This window comes from Carcharodon carcharias, chromosome 1 (genome assembly GCF_017639515.1).
Source record: "Carcharodon carcharias isolate sCarCar2 chromosome 1, sCarCar2.pri, whole genome shotgun sequence".
Lineage (NCBI taxonomy): Eukaryota > Metazoa > Chordata > Chondrichthyes > Lamniformes > Lamnidae > Carcharodon > Carcharodon carcharias.
In genome coordinates this window covers 242,294,565-242,315,517 of record NC_054467.1, presented here as the reverse complement: position 1 = coordinate 242,315,517, position 20,953 = coordinate 242,294,565, and the positions used below count along the sequence as shown (strand labels likewise).

Here is a 20,953-nt window from a genome sequence, read left to right as displayed (position 1 = left end):
AGGAAGATGAGTTACTTGGAGGGGAACTTCCAGGTGGTGGTGTTCCCATCTATCTGCTGCCCTTGTCCTTCTAGGTGGTGGTGGTCATGGGTGTGGAAGGTGCTGTCTAAGGAGCCTTGGTGAGTTCCTGCAGTGCATCTTGTACACACTGCTACTACTGTGCGTTGGTGGTGGAGGGAATGAATATTTGTGGATGTGGAGCCAATCAAGCAGACTTCTTTGTCCTGGACAGTGTTAAGCTTCTTGAGTGTTGTGGGACTTTACCCATCCAGGCAGGTGGGCAGTATTCCATCACACACCTGACTTGTGCCTTGTAGATGGTGACCAAGCTTTGGGGAGTCAGGGGGTGAGTTACTCGTCAAACGATTCTGAGCCTCTGGCCTGCTCTTGTAGACAAGGAATTTATATGGCTATCACAGTTCAGTTTCCGGTCAATGGTAATCCCCAGGATGTTGATAGTGGGGGATTCAGTGATAGCAATGCCATTGAACATCAAGGAGCAATGGTTAGATTCTCTCTTGTTGGAGATGATCATTGCCTGGCACTTGTGTAGCACAAATGTTACTTGCCGCTTGTCAGCCCAAGCCTGGATATTGTCCAGGTCTTGCTGCATTTGGACATGGATTGCTTCAGTATCTAAGGAGTCGCGAATGGTGCTGAACATTGTGCAATCATCAGTGAATATCCCTGCTTCTGACCTTATGATGGAAGGAAGACCATTGATGAAGCAACTGAAGGTTGGGCTGAGGACACTACCCTGAGGAACTCCTGCAGTGATGTTCTGGAGCTGAGATGACTGACCTCCAACAGCCACGGTCACCTTCCTTTTGTGATAGGGATGGCTTCAACCAGTGGAGAGTTTTTCCCCCGATTCCCATTGACTCTAGTTTTGCTAGATGCCACACTTGGTCAAATGCGGCCTTGATGTCAAGGGCAGTCACTCTCATCTCACTCACACAGCACTTTACTGCAGTATTATAGTTTGATGGCCATATCTGAAATATTAGGGCAGATGACCAAAATCTTGGTAGGTTTTAAGGAGTATTTGGGTCATAACAGCTGCCAAGTAGAAAGATGGAGTCAGTGGCTAGACAACAGAGCTTGAAATGGGGACTGAAGAAAATGGCCCCAAGCTTCCCAATATTTAATTGGAGGAAGTTTCTGCTCAGTACTGGAAGTCGGGCAAGCAGTCTTATAACTTAGCAACAGTGGAGGAGTCAAGAGAGGTGGTAGTGATAAGGAAGTTTGCAATGAATCATTTCATTATAATTGCATGCTGTCTACTGGTGGAATGAGTGAAGATAAATGTGCCTTTAGTCTCATGCTGCCTGGGAAGAAGTGAGATCCCCTTTCTCCCCTAAACACTAAGTATTCCTTGCATTCCCTAGCAACTTATTGCTGAAGGTGTATGATTGATGTCTATTTGCATGCCAAGAGGGTTGTATTTTATGCTTCTCAGTGGTCTCAGCAGCCTCAAATATTTAATTTGATCATCAGGACTAGTCTTTGCCTTCAGCCTCATGAATACCCAAATTGCAGTCTTCACAGCTCTAAATGATCTTCCCTAGTGTGGAAACCATGCTGAAATCTTTATATTACCGGCTTCCTTTCATCTGTTTGACATTCATTAAAATGGCTTCAAAAGCTGTCCCGTATCATTAAAAAAAACACCTATCAGAACATTAAGTGCAAAGATGTTTTTTTTGTGAGGCTGTCTTGGTTTTAAAATATTACTTGCCATTGTTAGATTCTTTTTCAAAGATATGTTTTATTTCATTCCTGAGTCACAGCATCTGGAGACAATGACGCTGATAGGAAAACTAGGAAGAAGATCAATTGCTGTTAAATGGGGTCATATTTGATTAACAAAATTTTATGTACCCAGCCAAACAATTTTCAATTCGTTCAAAGGGATTATGAGACTATTTTATTCAAAAAATGATCACTCCCCACTTCCTTTGCTCCAGCAAAGAGCATGAAATATAGGTGAGGGAATTGGAATTTAGTTAGAAAGCTTTCATGTGGAACCATGCAAAAGCTTTTAGATAGATATAAGTATCAAAAATTAACAAAATAAAAATTCATTAGATTATGATTCTGGAAAATTAAACTTGTTAAGTGATACATAATTCATATCCTCACCCATATGTTTCCTCTTGCTTATCTCTTCCATACAGAGCACCCCAGGGGACCGCCTTAAAATTTTTGATGAAAGTCCAGCTACTTTTCGGCACATGCACGTCTTTCAAATGACTGTTTCTTGTCTCTGAAAGAATTAGTGGTGAGATTCCAGGGTGATACTGTTTCATCGACCTGCTGTAATTATAAGCTCCTTTTATGTGGAGAATATGAGAGGAGTAGCGTGTGCTGGGTTTGTATATGAATCAATCCATGTGGTTGTATCACAAAAATAAGGCGATCTCCATTGACTTCACAAATACTGGCTAATTAACTGCTACCTAATATCTCTTGGCTTTGTGGCAATCTCTTTCCTCCAAAGTTGTGCTCACCAGTCTGCCTTTGGACTTATTAAAAGATGGAAATGCCACAATGCACTTGACATGTTGACTTCAAACTCCTCGTACTTAGCCCTTTGAACCTGTTTCGCAGTGCAATGGGCTCATGGCCAGTCTGTGAGCTAATTGGATATATTTGTTTAATGGAGGCTCTAAACATTATTTTTAAACATAATATTTCATATGAAATTGGTTTTATGAATTCATGCTTATTCCCTCCAAACATATTGTTGGAGCTCACGAAATTTTGGTGGGAAGGATAAGCAAGTGTTCAACTTTATTTGCTTTTGTTTCAAGGTATTTTGGAGTCCATGTTAACTACAATATTCATGCTGGATACAAGCAGGCAACACGAAGGTATCGAAACATTGATGTAATTGTTAACTCACTGCATGAACTGAATTTAATGCTGGTGGTACCTTGGCTATTTTCACAACCTCCAACCGATTCTGCTGCCGTCAGTCAATTAACCGCCTGGCACCTGGGCTCCCATCCCATTAAGGCTGCCTCCAAGAGCTGGTAGCCAATTAGAAGACCAGCAGTTCTTCAGTCCAAGCAGCTCCACTGCACACGGTGGCCACTGCTAGTACAGCATCATGTATTCCACTCTGGAACCCTGGTGAGTGGGGTCAGGGTTTCTGGGGCCAATAAAACAGGCCCCAGCGAAGGGGTGGAGGGAGGGTTCATTGGTGAGGGGAGGGGGCATGTATCCCTGGGAGCAACCCTTGCTGCCTTGGGAACCTTCCATGGGGCACAGGGTACCCGATCAGCAGGGCGCGTTCCTGAGCCCACAGGGAAGACACCAATTTTTACTTGGTGGTCCCCCCACACAGCAGAGGCCTCCTGAAACCCGAACCCCCCTGCTGTAGTGGCAGCAGAAAGAGGTCCTTAATTGGTTCTTAATTGGCCACTTAAGGTCATCAATTGACCTCTGGGCAGGAAAGCTGCCCTTGACCCTCCTTGCCATTGACATAATTTCATGGTGTTGAGAAAGTGATGGGCACTCTAACTCCTGCCTTCCCTCCCAGTTCTGCCTCACAATCCATTCCTCTGGTCCACATTAAATTCTGCCCACTATTTCTATTCAAGTCAATGGGAATTAACATCAGATGGGGAGTAAAGTGGACGACAAACCCTTAACTAAACATAATAGAAAAAATTGCAGTTGTTGCATTCAAAAACAAGTGAAAGTTTAATCACATGATGACGGATAATTATTGCCAAACAATCTATCTCCGAAAATGTAATTTTATAAGCGTTCCTTCAGAGCTTAATTCTTGTGCAGATTTTAAAAAAAACATTTCTGTTTGTCTCTAATCTATTTCTTCATCCACCCACCCTTGTATTTCCCAATCTTTATTTCACTTTCCTGTTCATCATTTAAAGTTAGCAGATTTTTCCTGATTTTTGACCCTGCCCGTCTCGGTGAGAATATTTCAACCTGATTGGTCGAAGAACCATCCTGTTTCGTGCCCTGTTCACAGATGCCACAGATCCCCTGTAGAGGGCACCACGCTGGATCAGACACCACAAGATGTGGGAGCAAATCCCAAGTGTGTGCGCTCTTTGAAAATGGTGGCCCAGATTTTCACTCCCAGTCGGGTACGCAGAGAAGGGAGAATTTCCTGCTCCGCAAACCTAACCTTTGAAAATGGCTACCTGACTTTGGACTTTTCCCTCAGGGGTTTACAGGCTGGATTAGAAGTTGGGCCGGGTGACCTGAAAAGAACTGAGGAGGCGTCTGGATGCAGAGGCAGGCTGGGTGGAAGGCCTGCCTCGGGGATCTGGCACTTTGTCCAAAGTTTAATAATAAAGAATAAAACATGAAACATTTCTCTAGCCCTCACCCCTCACACTCCCTCACCAACCCCACACACTCTCCATGCCCCATCCATGCCAACCCATGCAACCTCATGTCCCCCTTCCAACTCACATGGCCCCTCATTCTTCTCATGCCATGGTATGGTATGCCCCACAAACAACTCCATGCTGCTTCATCCCCTCTATGCCAACCTTTGCCTCTCCATGGCTCTTCATTGCCCAATGCCAACTGTGTACCAACTCATGCCAACCTATGCCCCACCACCACCTTTTGCCCTTACTTCTACTATGCCAACTTACCAAGTATCCACCATGGGCAGACTTCAGGACCCATGCAGAAATGGGATCAAATAAGGTTCTGTCAGATAAGGTTCTGAGTGCCTATTGCAGACTTCACTATATTGAAAGAAAACACTCTCATTCATAAAAACATATTTACTATATTTTCATTCCTTCAACTGAAGAAAGCCACATAACAACAAACATTTCATTCAAGTGCACAATTCCTTTAACAACAAGCGTTGGAATTCATAGGGCAGAATTGCCCCAGGTTTGCACTAACTATGGTAGCGGGTGTGAACAAAGACGTTTTACCTGCCTGCTACAATAGTGGGTTTTTGTGCTATATCGTCCACATCCCACCTCATAAATTACACAGTCACAGGAAATATGCATGATAGCTGGCAGGCGACCTCTGATTTACCCGCCACACCATTACCTTGTATCTTCCTCATTCCAGGCACCATATTTAAACTGCAGCCGCACGCACGGTTCTCAATGTTTGCAGCCCAGGACTGCTGTAGTGAAGACATGGCCCCAAAAGCCCAGGAAGAGTACAGACCCCCAATTCAGTGCCACATACCTGGGGAACCTACTGGACGTATGGAAGCCCGCTGCAATGTCCTCTACCTACATGGAGACTCATCAGTCTCACCACTCTGGCTTGAGAACTGGCGGCAGCGGAGGTCAGTGCCAAAGCTACACACAAGAGGTCAGCCATCCAGTGCAGAAGATGGATGAATGATCTCATCCGTGCCACCAGGGTAAGGCAATCATCTCATCACTCAAAACTCTCACACTCCTAAGCCCATCACAAATTCCCTGGCACCTCACTCATTGCCAGCTCAAGGGACATCTCCACTCACTCTCTCACACACACTATCACATCTCCAATTGGCCTCATCTCCTCTGGAGACTGCCTCCTCAGCCCGCACCATCTTGAGGCCACTTGCACAGGTCAACATGTGCCCCCCTCCACACAGCCTGTGTTACCTCCCTTCCCCGGTACAGCCCTCGACCTGCAGCCTCTTCCCTTGCCTGAGGCCACTTCTCCCCCTTCCCCAAGCAAGACCTGGTCCTGCAGCCGCTGTAAAGCCACCCCTGCCTTACAGCTGGTCTCGTAGGTAGAGACCTGCCCGTGATCCCACTAAAAGTGATGTGGTGCTGCCTGTGACGCCTGGTGCTGATGACTGCGAGAGCTGCCCAAAGCCAGGTGGGCAAACAAACCTCATAGTTCTCAGCCAAGTGCAGGTTGACAGGTGCACTTCACTACGTACAGTTGTGAAAAAGGTCAGTGTGCAATCACGCCAACATGCCCGGATGATCCAGCCGGGGGGTATGATTCCAGCGAGCAGGGTTTATAATAAGATGCTAATGTATTGTATTTAGGTTCATGATGTGCAGCGGTGAGGAACCATTGACGGGTGAAATGGATGATCTGCCCGTACCCCACCATCAAAGCAGCTATAGCCACTTGTCAATCAAATTGTGAAACGGCAGGCTGTGATAATGGATGGTTGTGAAATCAGTCTTGCAGCACTAATCCAGTATTGGAATCCCTCAGGCATATGTCAAAGGACAGAGAGTGAAGTAGCAAGTAATCGTTTTGTTTTTAAACACTCCACACATTTTTTTCAAAGATTTAAAGGGCAGGTGCTTTTGACAGCTCCTCTGGACACGTTTGACAGGTACCTCTCGCAGGTCTTCTGACAGTTAATTTATACAGCTCTGCTGACAATTCCAACGAGCTTGACAGTAATGAGTTTATGCACTTTTTACGCACATTTACGCCTACTTCTAACAATTTCAGACGGCATGTGGCTTTCCCCAAAGGGCATCTGACCCACCACAAAGGTCACCTGACCACCAAAAAAGGGCACTTTATCACCCCCAAAGATGTTTCAGGACCAGATCCAAAGGGGTACCTTACATCTCCATAGGAGCTATAAAGGGCCAAGGGGTGGGGGCACGTGGGTTGGTTAGGGGACATAGGTTGGCATGGAGAGAATGGAGGGCCATACAGGTTTTTTGGGGAGCATACCTTGGCATAGGAAGCTTGAGGGGCCTTAGGCAGTTGGTGGGGACATGAGATGGCATGGGCTGGCAAAGACAGGGCAAGGGGAATGTGTGGGGGGTGGGTGGGTGTGAGGGGTGAGGGCTGGAGGGATGTTTCATGTTTTACCTGGCTATCTAAACAAATCCACAAAGTTCAGACTTGCCATTGCCAGGTCTAATCTGCGCACTTCAGGTTTCACATGCCTAGGCTACCAAAATCCCACTTGAGTGGAGCTGATGACTTAGATGTCCAATTGCCTCCGTCAAACACATATGTGTGAAATGTGCCTACCCCGATTCCTGCACACGCGAAAATGGGAACTGCTGTGTTTGGGGGCCGGACATTACGATTTTCGGCCACTTCCACCATTTCTGTCATGCAGGGAGAGTGATTGTGGGGAACCGGCAACCCGGTCTTCTCCAATTAACTTGTTGTCAAGCTCATTAACATAGGAACATAGAAAATAGGAGCAGGAGTAGGCCTGCTCTGCCATTCATCATGATCATGGCTGATCATCCAACTCAATAGCCTGCTCCTGCTTTCTCCCCATACCCTTTGATCCCTTTCACCCCAAGAGCTATATCTAACTCCTTCTTGAAAACATACAATGTTTTGGCCTCAACTACTTTCTGCGATAGTGAATTCCACAGGCTCACCACTCTCTGGGTGAAGAAATTTCTCCTCAATACAGTCCTAAATGGTCTATCCCTTATCCTCAGACTGTGACCCCTGGTTCTGGACTCCCCCACCATCAGGAACATCCTTCCTGCATCTATCCTGTCTAGTCCTGTTAGAATTTTATAGGTTTCTATGAGATCCCCCCCCTCATTCTTCTGAACTCCAGCGAGTTTAATCCTAACTAACTCAATCTCTCCTCATATGTCAGTCCCACCATCCCAGGAATCAGTCTGGTAAACCTTCACTGCACTCCCTCCATAGCAAGAACATCCTTCCTCAGATAAAGAGAACAAAACTGCACACAATATTCCAGATGTGCTCTCACCAAGGGCCTGTATAATTGCAGCAAGACATCCCTGCTCCTGTACTCAAATCCTCTGGCTATGAAGGTCAACATACCATTTGCCTTCTTTACCACCTGCTGCACCTGCATGCTTACCTTCAGCGACTGGTGTACGAGGACACCCAGGTCTCGTTGCACATTCCCCTCTCTCAATTCATAGCCATTCAGATAACAATCTGCCTTCCTGTTTTTGTTACCAAAGTGGATAACCTCACACTTATCCACATTATATTGCATCTGCCATGCATTTGCACATTCACTCAGCTTATCCAAATCACACTGAGGCATCTCTGCATCCTCCTCACAGCTCACCCTCCCACCCAGCTGTGTGTCATCTGCAAATTTGGAGATATTATATTTAGTTCCCTCATCTAAATCATTAATATATATTGTGAATAGCTGGGTTCCCAGTACCGATCCCTGTGGTACCCCACTAGTCACTGCCTGCCATTCGGAAAAAGACTTGTTTATTCATTTTCTTTGTTTCCTCTCTGCCAACCAGTTTTCTATCCATCAGAATACACTACCCCCAATCCCATACGCTTTTATTTTACGTGCTGATCTCTTATGTGGGACTTTGTTGAAAACTGTCTGAAAGTCCAAATAAACCACATCCACTGGCTCCGCCTCATCAACTCTACTAGTTACATCCTCAAAAAATTCCAGTCGATTTGTCAAGCATGATTCCCCTTTCATAAATCCATTCTGACTCTGTCCGATTCTGCTGTTTTCCATGTGCTCAGCTATTAAATCATTTTTAGCGGGCTCTAGAATTTTCCCTACTACCGACATCAGGCTGACTGTAATTCCCTGTTTTCTCTCTACCTCCCTTTTTAAATAGTGGAGTTACATTAGCTACCCTCCAATCTGTAGGAACTGTTCCAGAGTCTATAGAGTCTTGGAAGATGACCACCAAAGCATCCACTATTTCTTGGGCCACTTCCTTAAGTACTCTGGGATGTAGATTATCAAGCCCTGAGGATTTATTGGCCTTCAATCCCATCCATTTCCCCAACACCACTTGACTACTAATATTGATTTCTTTCAGTTCCTCCGTCTCACTAAACTATGTGTTATTAGTGTCCTCCTTTGTGAAGACAGAACCAAAGTATGTATTTAGTTGGTCAGCCATTTCTTTGTTCCCCATTATAATCCCCTGTTTCTGACTGTAAGGGACCTACATTTATCTTCACCAAACTTTTTCTCTTCACATACCTATAGAAACTTATACAGTCAGATTTTATGTTCCCCACAAGCTTCCTCTCGTACTCTATTTTCCCCTTCTTAATCAATCCCTTGGTCCTCTTTTGCTGAATTCCAAACTGAAGAGCTCATTAAAGAGCTTGTTAACAGTTGGATAAGGTCAGGACTCGAAAACGAGCTGGTCACAGGGTTCCTGGCCCTGGACTGAAAGTCCAACCCCAGATTCGAGTAATAGTCGGCTCAACGTTCTGCAAAGACTCTGTGGGCAGCCATCGGCTGCTGACTGGAAAATCTAGGCTGATATTGCCTCTTAAAATTAGGGATGAAGGAGGGTCATAGGAGCCCATTTAAGTGTTTGTCCACTAATAATTTAACAGTCAATTCTAGTGTGAAATGTTCAAAGACTTTATGGAGTTTAGGAAGGTGGATGCTGATGATTTTATTTAATAGCATTGAGCTTTTATTAAGGACAATGATGAAAGCAAACATATCACCTAATACACCTCAGCCAATCCAAATCATTCCTCTACCCACTGGTTGGAGTCATACCTTGCACAAAGGAACATAGTTGTGGTTGTTGGATGTCAGTCATCTCAGCTCCAGGACATCACTGCAGGAGTTCCTCAGGGTAGTGTCCTAGACCCAACCATCTTTAGTTGCTTCATCAATGACCTTCCCTCCATCATAGGGTCAGAAGTGAGGTTGTTCGCTGATGATTGCACAATGTTCAGTACTATACGCAACTCCTCAGATACTGAAGCAGTCTGTGTTTATATAAAGTAAGACCTGGACAACATTCAGGCCTGGACTGATGAGTGGCAGTAACATTAACTTTCGTACCACACAAGGGCCAGGCAATGACCATATCCAACCAGAGATAATCTAACCATCTCATCTTCACATTTGTTGGCATTACCATCACTAAATCCCGCACTAGCGACATCCTGGGGGCTCCAATTGACCAGAAACTAAACTGGACTAGCGATATAAATACTGTAGTTACAAGAGCAGGTTAGGGGCTGGGAATCCTGCAATGAGTAACTAACCTCCTGACTCCCCAAAGCCTGTCCACCATCAACAAGACACAAGTCAGGAGTGTGATGGAATACTCTCCACACCTGGATAAGTGCAGCTCCAACAACACTCAAGAAGCTCGACGCTATCCAGGACAAAGCAGAACACTTGATTGGCACCCCATCCAGCAACTAAAACTCCCTCCACCACCAAAGCACAGTAGCAGCAGTGTGTACCATTTACAAGATGCACTGCAGTAACTCACCGAGGCTCCTTCGACAGCACCTTCCAAACTCGTGACCTCTACCACATAGAAGGACAAGGGACTGCAGATACAGAGGAACACCACCACCTGCAAGTTCCCCTCCAAGCCACTCACCATCCTGACTTGGAAATATATCACCCTTCCGTCACTGCCTCTGGGTCAAAATCCTGGATCTTCCTTCCTAACAGCACTATGGGTGCACCTACACCAGATGGACTGCAGCGGTTCAAGAAGATGGCTCACCACCAGTTTAAGGGCATTTAGGAATGTACAATAAATGCTGGCCTAGCCAGCAATACTCACATCCCCTGAAAGAATAAAATAAATTGTCCGCAGCCAGTGTCCAGAAGAAGGCACAAGATTGAAACTGGATTTGATCCATGCTTTCAATCACTGTGTCGCAATATTGCTAGCTGCATCAGCTGCCACAGAGATCATCTCGGGTTCAATCAGCTTCTTTATTAGAGCTGTTCCATTGTATTGTATTTCTGTCTCGTTCAGCCTTCCAGCCCTGAGTTTTACTGTGGCTCACAGAAAGGATCTTCAGTTTCTAAACTCTTGCATGCCAAGAACACAGACTTTGTTTCGGCACTCTGGTCTTGCCAGTGATCCTTCAATATTAAGATCCAGAACCTCCCAAATGAGGGAACTTTGCATCTACTTCATGCTCTAACCATGTTTACCGTGTCGTTCTGCCAATGTAGGATCAGATGAATTGTTTCAGCTTGGGCATGCATTTACAGTTCCAGAAAAAGAAATAAAAATCTATAAACCTGATGTACACTGTACGCCTGATTTAAAAAGGCATTCTTTTGCCAATAGTTTACATGATACAAACAAAATAAATCTGTTTTGTTGTCGAGCGGTTGAACAAATTCCATTCCATAATTTTCTATGCTACAGTTGCCATGATTCATTGTCATACTCACAGTTGTTGGAATGAGCTATTATTTGATTTTACCTACTGCAGCTGAGCATCCTGAAAGGACACAGAAGCTAACCATCTCTGTCAGAAACAAAGGCTTAGTCATCCAGGGCATTTCTCCAGCAGATAAGGGTTTCTGCCTGCAATGAAGATAGCCCCTTGACTCTATCTGACCTTTCTGGTCCCAAAGTACACTTGTGTTGCATTTCAGACCTGAGTCATGACACCATTAAGATTGCAATAGAGGAAGTTCATGGTAAGAAAGAGAGGTTAAATGCAAGCCTGTGATTCTAGCTGCTCACTAAGTTAATGACGTGGGCCAAACTCAGACTGGAAAACTTCACATTGGGTCTGAGCTGCCTGAAAAAGTTAAGTATATATATATTTTTCTCAATGTTTTCGCGGCTGATCTGGGACCCTCCTAAGAAGAATTCACTCAGGCTGCTCTCCTGACCTCTGAACACCAGTGCCTTACAGACAGCCCTGTCACTCAGTGATAAAACAGGGTAGGACAGTGGAATACAGTCGGAAACTGGAGCTGGCGTAGAAAAACCGATTGAAAGAACAAATCGTCCAATAGAGCAATTTGCAAGGACAATAAATAACTGTCAACATAGTTGCAGGACAAGCCGTCAATATGGCAATGTGATTAGAATTTTAGTGTTAGATTATGTCAAAGGTTTTAGAAGTGTCCAAGTCAATAATAGACAATTCACCAAAGCGCTCCAAAAGTATGGTCCCAATCTTGGATATATTGTATATTTATAAAGTGTTTAGAATTCTTGTTGAGGGAATAAAAGTATCATAATGAAGGACGAAGCTCTGCTCTGTAGGGGCAACCTGATTAATGGAGGTGAAGTGGAAGACCTTTTTGAAAAATTTTCTCTCCATTTGGGAAGAATACAGAAGGTGCTTTCTATGACAGCTGGTCGAAATTATTAATATTAATTTTATGCCTGACTGATGAGTTGAAAACTTGGCTCATTGGCTTTGACCTTGCCAATGTGTAACTGAAGGAAATTTATAACACATCCAAGGCTGGATGTCAGACTGGTAGTCTGATAGCACCGAGGTACTGGAGGGGTCAAAAGATGCATTGGATAGCTAGACTTGAGGGCCATCAGTGGTATCTGGCTCCACGCCTGCTGGTGATATTGCCAAATGCAGAACGTTAATGAAGAGGAACAGGGGCCTCAAGGATAAATCTTTGGATGACTCCTGCAGAAAAGAAGCTGTTGGGAGAGATGTGCTGACTACACTAGTTAACCAATCAAGCATAGTCCCATAGGGCTGGAGAACAAAAGGAGCAATGTTCAGATAGGATCGTGTGATTGGCAGCAAAACAGGCTAAGAGGTTGAAGAAGATGAGGTGGGGCAATGCACAGTAGGAACAGTCACGTAGAATATTGTTGTTTATTATATTCGGTTCCCTGCAGTCTTTCCTCATAACTCAATTATCTGGCACTGGACAGCTTTCCAGTTTAATAACTCAAAAGAAGAAGGTGGAAAAAGCACAGAAAATTGGTTTTCATGCCACATGAAGTCATAGTGGGTGTACCTCCCACACTCAACGATTACCAATGAAACCCCCTTTAGTGAATCAGCTTTCAGATAATCATTTTAGTATGACTGAAGGAGGATTGAAATTCTGCTCCACATACATTCCCCACCACTTCCTGATGCAATTAGCCCACTATAGGCTTTGCGTGATGTATTTTTACAAGGAACTAAGACCTTCCTCACTAATGGAGGACTGAGATCAGCCAATGAATTGAATGTCACTCTCGAACCAGATACCATGCTGCACCCGCTTGTTGCCACTTCCTCCCTTGTCAAGGTGAGATTCCTTCCAGAGTGGGATTCAGGATCCTACGATTGACTACATCCCTCTGGAACTCAATACCCTGCTCATCTCCAGCATCCAGGCAGACCTCCCCTCCTACATCCACTGGTTGATGAGTGAACCCTACCACCCTGATGACCCAAAAGCTGACAAGCAGAATATGTTATAAGTGGCATCTTTGTAATTGAGTTTAGTTGGAATGACAGCTGATCAGCACCATTTAGAATCATAGAGTGCAGAAAGAGGCATTCAGCCCATCCCATGCGTTCCAAAGAAGTCATATTGGACTCGAAATGTTAACCCCGTTTCTCTTTCCACAAATGCTGCCAGACCGGCTGAGTTTCTCCAGCATGTTCTGTTTTTATTTTGCTTTTATTCAGTCCATCTTACCTGTTCTGTCTCTTTCACAAAGGGCCACTAATAAGTCCTGGTCCATTGTTTCTCCCCCAAAAACCTGTAAAATGTTCCTTTTTAAGTGTAGATCCAATTTATTTAGTAAAGGTGGCTGCCTGTGATAAATAAGGGGAGGTCAGAGGGGGTGGGGGAGGGCGGTGCATGGCGGGTGTACCTGTACAGCTGGTTTCCTAAATAATTTGGCAATCAGCAACCAACAGACAATTCTCTTTGTATTGATGCAAGTTAAAAATCACCAGCTGCAGCAGCCAGATCCACTCACAACCCTGTGTCTATGTAAATAATAAGTTTGATACAATCGCAATCCCTATGGTACATGGTATATGGGAGCTGCAGGTTCAATGGACCACAGATTCATTACCTCCTTATCACCCCTGTCAGTCAGCAAGATTTTATGGGGCTGGATAGACAGCTATAGCAATCAGCGCCTATTATTGTTTATCTCTTTTATATAGCGATATCATAATTCCTAAGTATTATTTTTTCTTCTGGTGCCACACTGACAGAGGTATCTCAGTACAGATGGGACACTAAATCTACCAACCAGCTAGGAACATCCAAATTTGAAGGAATTATATTATCCAGCCTGAAGAGGTCTTTTTTTTATTCATTCATGGGATGTGGCCTTCGCTGGCTGGGCCAGCATTTATTGCCCATCCCTAGTTGCCCTTGAGAAGGTAGTGTTGAACTGCCTTCTTGAACTGCTGCAGTCCATGTGGTGTAGGTACACCCACACTGCTGCTAGGGAGGGAGTTCCAGGATGTTGACCCAGCAACAGTGAAGGAACTTTCCTTCGTGGTATCTTTCCTTCATTGATCAATGCCAATTAACCACCTTCTCATCACATCCATCAACCTCCTTTTCCCTCCACAAACACTGAATTATCTATGGATAGCCTTGGTTCACTGGAAGCACTCTTACTTCTTAATACTTCATTACTTATTATACTTAGTTCATGAGGTCAAGTGCCACTCCAGCAACTAGAGCACATAATCTCAGCCAATGTTTCAATGCAATACTCAAGAAGCACTGCATTGTTTGAAGTGCTGTCTGTTAGGTGAGATGGTTTGTTGCCATGCAATTTGCAATATGGGGTTGGAAGCTCAACTTTGGTCAAAATAGCACACCAAAGCAGCAAACAATCTTGTTCAACCTGGAACAGTAGCTGGGAGTAGGATGGAAAAGGTGGTGAAGGTGATTGCTTTGGCCTCCCTGATGTATAACTAGGGGAAATTGTCATACAACACATGATGTTGGACAAGCAGCCCTTTCTTTCTAGCAGTCTGGCAACAGAAACGCAGTGGAAGGGTTGAATGAGATGGCACAACGGCAGCACTGGATACCATTAGCCGCATAAATGTGGAAGCTGATTGCATCTCTATAGATGATGTTGCCAAGGGGCAGAGGATAGAGGAAACCATAGACAAATCTTTGAGGAACTCCATGGGTAATGATGCAGAGGCAGGAAGGGAAGCTAATGCAGGACATGATCAGAAAGCAAGCAAAGACAGTCCCATCGAGATGAATCATGTCGTACATTATTTGGAGGAAGCAGGTATTTGGACTCTGTCAAAGGCTGCAGAGTGGTCAAGAAGAACAAAGAAGCATTGTACATCATGGTCAATGAGAATGCTATTTATGACTTTAATTGGGGCTCTTTCAGAACACAGACAGAGCCAGAGGCTTTGATTGGAGAGGTTCAAACATGGAGTTCTGTAAAGATGTATGTAGATTTGAGAGATGACAACATGGTCAAGGATTTGGAGAGGAAAGTAAGGTTGGAAATGGGGTGCTGGTTTGCAAGGAAAGAAGCGTCAAAGCTGGGTTTTTTGGTGGGGCAAGGACAGTGACATCTGTAGTTTTGAAAGGAGGAGGAACAGTAGCTGAAGGGAAATGTTTACAATGTCGCCTAGCATGGGATACATGGAGGGAAGTTTGAAGGTCAGCGATTTTGCTGGAATGGGATCGGGGAGACGGTTCACAGATAGCATTAGATGAGGCAACCAAAACAGCAACAGCAAACTGCATTTATGTAGCACTTTAATGTACTAAAATGTCCCAAGATGTTTCACAAGAGCTGATCAAACAAAAATTGGAACAGAACCACATGAGAATAGTAGGGCTGAAGATCAAGCGCTTGGTGAAAGAGATACATTTTAAGGGGCATCTTAAAGAAGACAAGTGAGGCAGAGAGGTTTAGGGAAGGAATTGTAGAATTAGTGCCAAGGCAGCTGAAGGCATGGCCAATAATGGAGAAGCCAAAATTGGAGGATTGCCGATATTTCGGAGGGTTGTGGGGGCAGGGGGAGCCTCAGAGGAAGCTTGGCATGGTGGGCAAGGGAAAGGGAGAGCAGTCACAGAGGTTGCTGACCAAAAGTGGGCATCGTTGTGATTGATCAGTTAGCTGGCTCATTTCTGCCTGAGGGAGGCTGCCAAATTAGGGACAGGTTATGGCAAAGCCTTTGCCCATTAAGAACTGGGTTGAGATTATGCAAATTCATTATCCTAATGGACATTTACATACAGATAAATAGAAGAAGCTTTGATCCCATTAGGACTGGCTGGGCTGGTTAAAGTTTAATGCGCTGACCTATCCTGTGCTTGAATTAATAAATTATAAAGCTTAAAGCTTTACAGTATTTCTCCGAGTAAACTAAAGACTTTACTTAACCATCATTATGGACAGAACTTAAAGGATTGCATTATACATCTTCTGATTGATCAGGGAATCAATTAAACTGATTATTTTACATTTTGCATTGTATTTATAAAATCCCAAGTACAATTTCTTCTTGAATATTTTGAGTTTATTTTCAACAATTATTTTAAGATGAAGCAAATAGACACACTGGCATAGTCTCTATGAACTCTTCATTCCACTGCTTACTTAGGTGTAATTTTGAAATGTTAATTGAAATTGTTTTCATTTGCATTGAATTAAAAAAAATCTCATTTAAGACTGAGATCAGGAGAAATTTCTTCTCTCAGAAGAATTCTCTTCCCCAGAGAGCAGTGAAGGCTGAGCCATTGAATATATTCAAGGCTGAGCTAGACAGATTTTTGAATGACAGGGAAGTCAAAGATTATGGGGGGCAGACAGGTAATTGGAGTTAAAGCTCCAATCAGATCAGCCATGACCGTATTGAATGGTGGAACAGGCTCAATGGGCCGAATGGCCTACTCCTGCTCCTATTTCTATGATCTTATAATGTACATTTCCCTTTGCTTTTAAAAAACATGTAGAGCTTCTTCAGCCCAAGGGGCTTGCTTCCTTGTAGGGCGTGTGCTATGAAGTTATTTGTCCCTCTAAAGGAACAGCCTGATAAAGAGGGGAAACACAAGCTGGATCTTTTAGTGTTGAATTCCCTAAGAGCAATCGAGCAAGAGGCTTGGTATTCTATGGGTCTATAATCTGAAAATCAGAACATATGAGCGAAAACTGGAACAAACAGAGAGTAGTGGAAATCTGTAACTCATTCCATCAAAAAAGCTGTGGATGCTGGGTCAACTGAAATCTTGAAGACTGAGCTCAGTAGATTGTTATCAAATGATAGGTGGATAAAGGAGGTGCAGATCCACCGTGATCTAACTGAATGGCAGAACAGGTTCAAGTAACTGAATGGCCTACTCTTGACATATTTGGAGTTGAGAAGATAAAAAGCAGGAAAATTAAAGGAGCAATAGTATTGGTAAAAAAGTGAGAGACAGGGTTGTAATGAATTAGGAGGAAGAGAAATTGCCTATCAGGCAGCAAGCTTTGTGTTTGTTTGTAGCATCACAAGGATTGATCCAAGTTCTTTTTCTCCCCCTTTATTATTCTTTCATGCGATGTGGGCACCACTGGCAAGGCCAGAAGTTCTTGCCCATTGCCAGTTGCCCCTGAATTGGGTTGCTTTATAGGCCATTTCAAAGGGCAGTTAAGAGTCAACCACATTGCTGTGGATCTAGAGTCATATATAGACCAGACCAGACACATTTCTTTCCCTAACTAAAGGGGATATTGGTGAACCAGATGAGTTTTTAAACAACAATTTATGATAATTGTTATGGTTGCTGAGACCAGCTTTATAATCCAGATTTATTAATTCCACCAGCTGCCACAGTGGGATTTGAACCAATTGTCCCCAAAGCATTAGTCTGGGCTTTACTAGTCCAGTGATATTACCATTACACCACCATCTGCCACAATTGTTTCTCCTTGTTAGCCTTTTGTTACAATCCCAGCTGATGTTAATACTGAACAAATCAGATCCCAGAGTGAAACCTAGCTTGACAGACCCTAACTTTTTTAGAAACCATGGAGATAAGTTACTGAGCAAATTCACAGGAGTGTGCTGATAAATTTTAGCACAAAGAATAAAACATTTATGAAACAAGAAAAATGAACTATATTACACCAGACAAAAATGTTGGAAAGGTCTCAATGCAAAAACAAGAAAATGACTCAAATATCCACTATTCTTTCACACCAGCCATATCTTTACAGACACATACAAATAGGGAAAAATAAGACAATTCACCATATCTTATACTTTAATATTTATGGTGGGTATGAGGTGCATGTGAATTAGCAGATGAATTGTGGACAGACATGTCACACTCCAAAGTAAATGAAAGGTGCGATCAAAGCAGATTTTATGGATTTCTGAGATGCTTGTTACAATGAGAGCCAACCAGTGTCACTGAAACTCTGTCTTTCTCAGGAGTGTTTCCAATCTTCTATGTTTGAAACCTGCCTGGGAATTCTCTCCCACACATTGCTCTCACTTGGGCGGCTTCAGCCAGGATTCACCTCCAGGATTTTAATCTCGCCTTCTGAGAATCCTTTCCTCTGGATCTCTGCGTACCCTCAAGCTTCACCTTCCAAGCACACTTTCAGATCTTCGGCCATACCAAGCAGAACACAATTGCTCCAAAAGGGGCACTTTTGCCCTTACAGCATGGAGTCACCAACGTTTGGCTGTCCTCTTGGATCTTTTGGGCTTCTCTCGAGCCCAATTTACTTCAAGTCTGCTCCTTGCAGACCTGTCTTTAATTTGGAGACTATTTCTCTGTTCCTTGCTTTTGACTTTACTTAATAGGACCTGTCCTTGTCCCTTAACTTGGGATTTCCTTCTGGAACTTTTTCCTGTCCCATTCCCTGCTTTGGGACCTTTTTCTTGGTTTGGGGCCTTCTCCATGTCCCCCTCCATGTGTCCTGCTCCCTGGGATACCTTATTTCTGCAATGGCATTCCCCTTCAAGTTGCCTGACCTGCAGTTTCACGCTGTTTCAGTTTTCTTCTTTCTCCTCTGCGCATGTGCGCAGGGCCAGTTCCCGGCCTAAAGGCATAAAAGGAATGAACCACAAATGTGCATGGGGCTAGTTCCCAGCTGGCGTGTGCGCTGAAGGCCTGAGGGCCGCTGGGAACTGTAGTCACTGAACTCTGAACTCCCTATCTCCAACTTCAATTTAAAATTAATGTAAATATCTAGAGTTCGTTACACTTCCATCATGTTTTTTAATTATCACTTTTCCTTTCTTGGTAAAGTAGAACACTGGTTTCACCTTAGTTACCATCTTTTACATCCTCTGATGAGCTTCTGCATCCTCCCAGTGATACGATGCCCAGTGTTCTACATGGGAACATATCATCTTGTCATCAAAAATTCAGAAAACATGCAGGTACCTATGTGAAGGCAGCATTCTGTAATTTCCACAACACTGCTAGCAGACAACCTTGTGCAGCAAGAAGCAGCAGACTGGTAATGAAATTATTGGAATTTATTACCACCATCATCTACGTCTTACAGGGAATAGAAAAGCGAGATACTATAGGCAAATGATTGAGAATGGGAGGAAAGGGATAAAAAAAGAAAGCACTTTTACTGTCAGCAGTTTTGACAGGTAAACTGTGAAGATGCTAGTATCAAATGCCTTTCCCTAATATCCTAATGGAGGTGTGCTCCTGCTTAAAGTAATTGGGTACTTTAAGGTTGAACAGGCTGAGTCTCTTACCTCTAGGAAGGGGAAGGCTAAGAGGTGACCTGATAGAAGTCTCCAAGGTTAGAAAAGAGACCGATAAAGTCAACATCAAGATGTTTCCACTTGTGGATGAGCCAGAACTAATGGCTGTAACGATGGGTAGAATTTTCCCCCCATCGAGGGGAGAAGTCGAAGAGCGGGTGCATGTAGGCACGCGTCCGATCGGTGCCCCTGATTGGGGGCACATCACTATTTTACATGGGTGGGCCAATTAAGGCCCGCCCAGTGTGACGTCCGCACAGAAGCGCCATGCGCTTCCTGTGCGGGGTGGGGGGGAGAGAATCCCTAAACCCAAGAGTGCGCTTTTTTTTGTGCATGTGCACGGGAGAGTGCACTCATCTCCTTGAGGCTAAGTGCTGCCTCAGGAAGATCAGCTCTTCATTGAAAAATATTAAAAATAGAAAAAAAAATTCCCTGACATGTTCCCTGTCACATGAGTTGGGACATGTCCATAACTTTTAAAACCACTTTAATTACATTTTTTAAAACCTACATGAAACCTCATCCCACCCGTGGATGAAGTTTCATGCTTTTTCTAATTCCCGCCAAGTCTCCTGGCCTGCACGACAGCCTTAAGGTTGGACGGGCAGGTCCATTAATTACTTAATGACTCTGTCAATGGTCTCAATTGGCCATTGACAGTTCAATGTGCGCACAGCTGATTTTGCTGAGCCCCAGCCTACCTGAAAATTTAAGTGGGGCGGGGTGACGTCGGGCCATAATTGCCCTTGAGAAGGTGGTGGTGAGCTGCCTTCTTGAACTGCTGCCGTCCAGTGTAGGTACACCCACAGTGCGTTAAGGAGCGAGTTCCAGGATTTTGATCCATTACAAGTTTAAAGTTCAAAAACTTGCAAAGTGCCCAGAATTTAAATTTGCTGCTTTCCCAATGGCAATCATCTCCCCTTCACCACCAACAACCTGTATTGCTAAATTGTTAACTTCTTTATCAAGAAGATGGTTAGAACAGGGAATGTGGCATCATCGGGCGTGGATGGGTCAAATAGTGTGGATACATTTAAGAGGAAAGCTAGTTAAGCACATGAGGAAGAAAGGAATAGAAGGTTAGATGAAGCAGGTGGAAGGAGGCGCTTATGGAGCAGAAACACCAGCATGGATCTGTTGGGCTGAATGGCCTGTTTTTGTGCTGTAGATACTTTGCAATGTTTTGTAAAGCTTTTAGTACAGGTAGAATGTGCACATGGACTGTTTATCCATGTTTAACATTATCATAAGAAACTTTAACTGGAAGGAAAGGGTTAATCAGACTGTCTTGATGTCTACCAATGTTAAATTGCTATTGATTTCTCTTTGTAAGGTCATAATGTTAGTCTTTAGTCTTTCTTTGTGAAACGGGGGAGTATTAATGCATTTTAAAATATAACCACTGAGGTTTTGAACAAAGGCTGATGGTCAGTTTCACTCTGAAGTAATCACATGTGTGCTGAGAGGACTTAATGAAAGATGTCATAGAGTCATACAGTCATAGCGTTATACAGCACAGAAACAGGTCCTTTGGCCCATTGTGTCCGTGCCGGCCATCAAGCACCTATCTATTCTAATCTTATTTTCCAGC

General features: G+C 43.9%; 1 long non-coding RNA gene across 1 annotated transcript in view; it reads right to left on the bottom strand.

Moving 5' to 3' along the window:
• The window catches only part of LOC121281243, a 126,162-nt gene that overhangs the window by 30,476 nt on the left and 74,733 nt on the right, over positions 1-20,953 (bottom strand). The window lies entirely within an intron of this gene.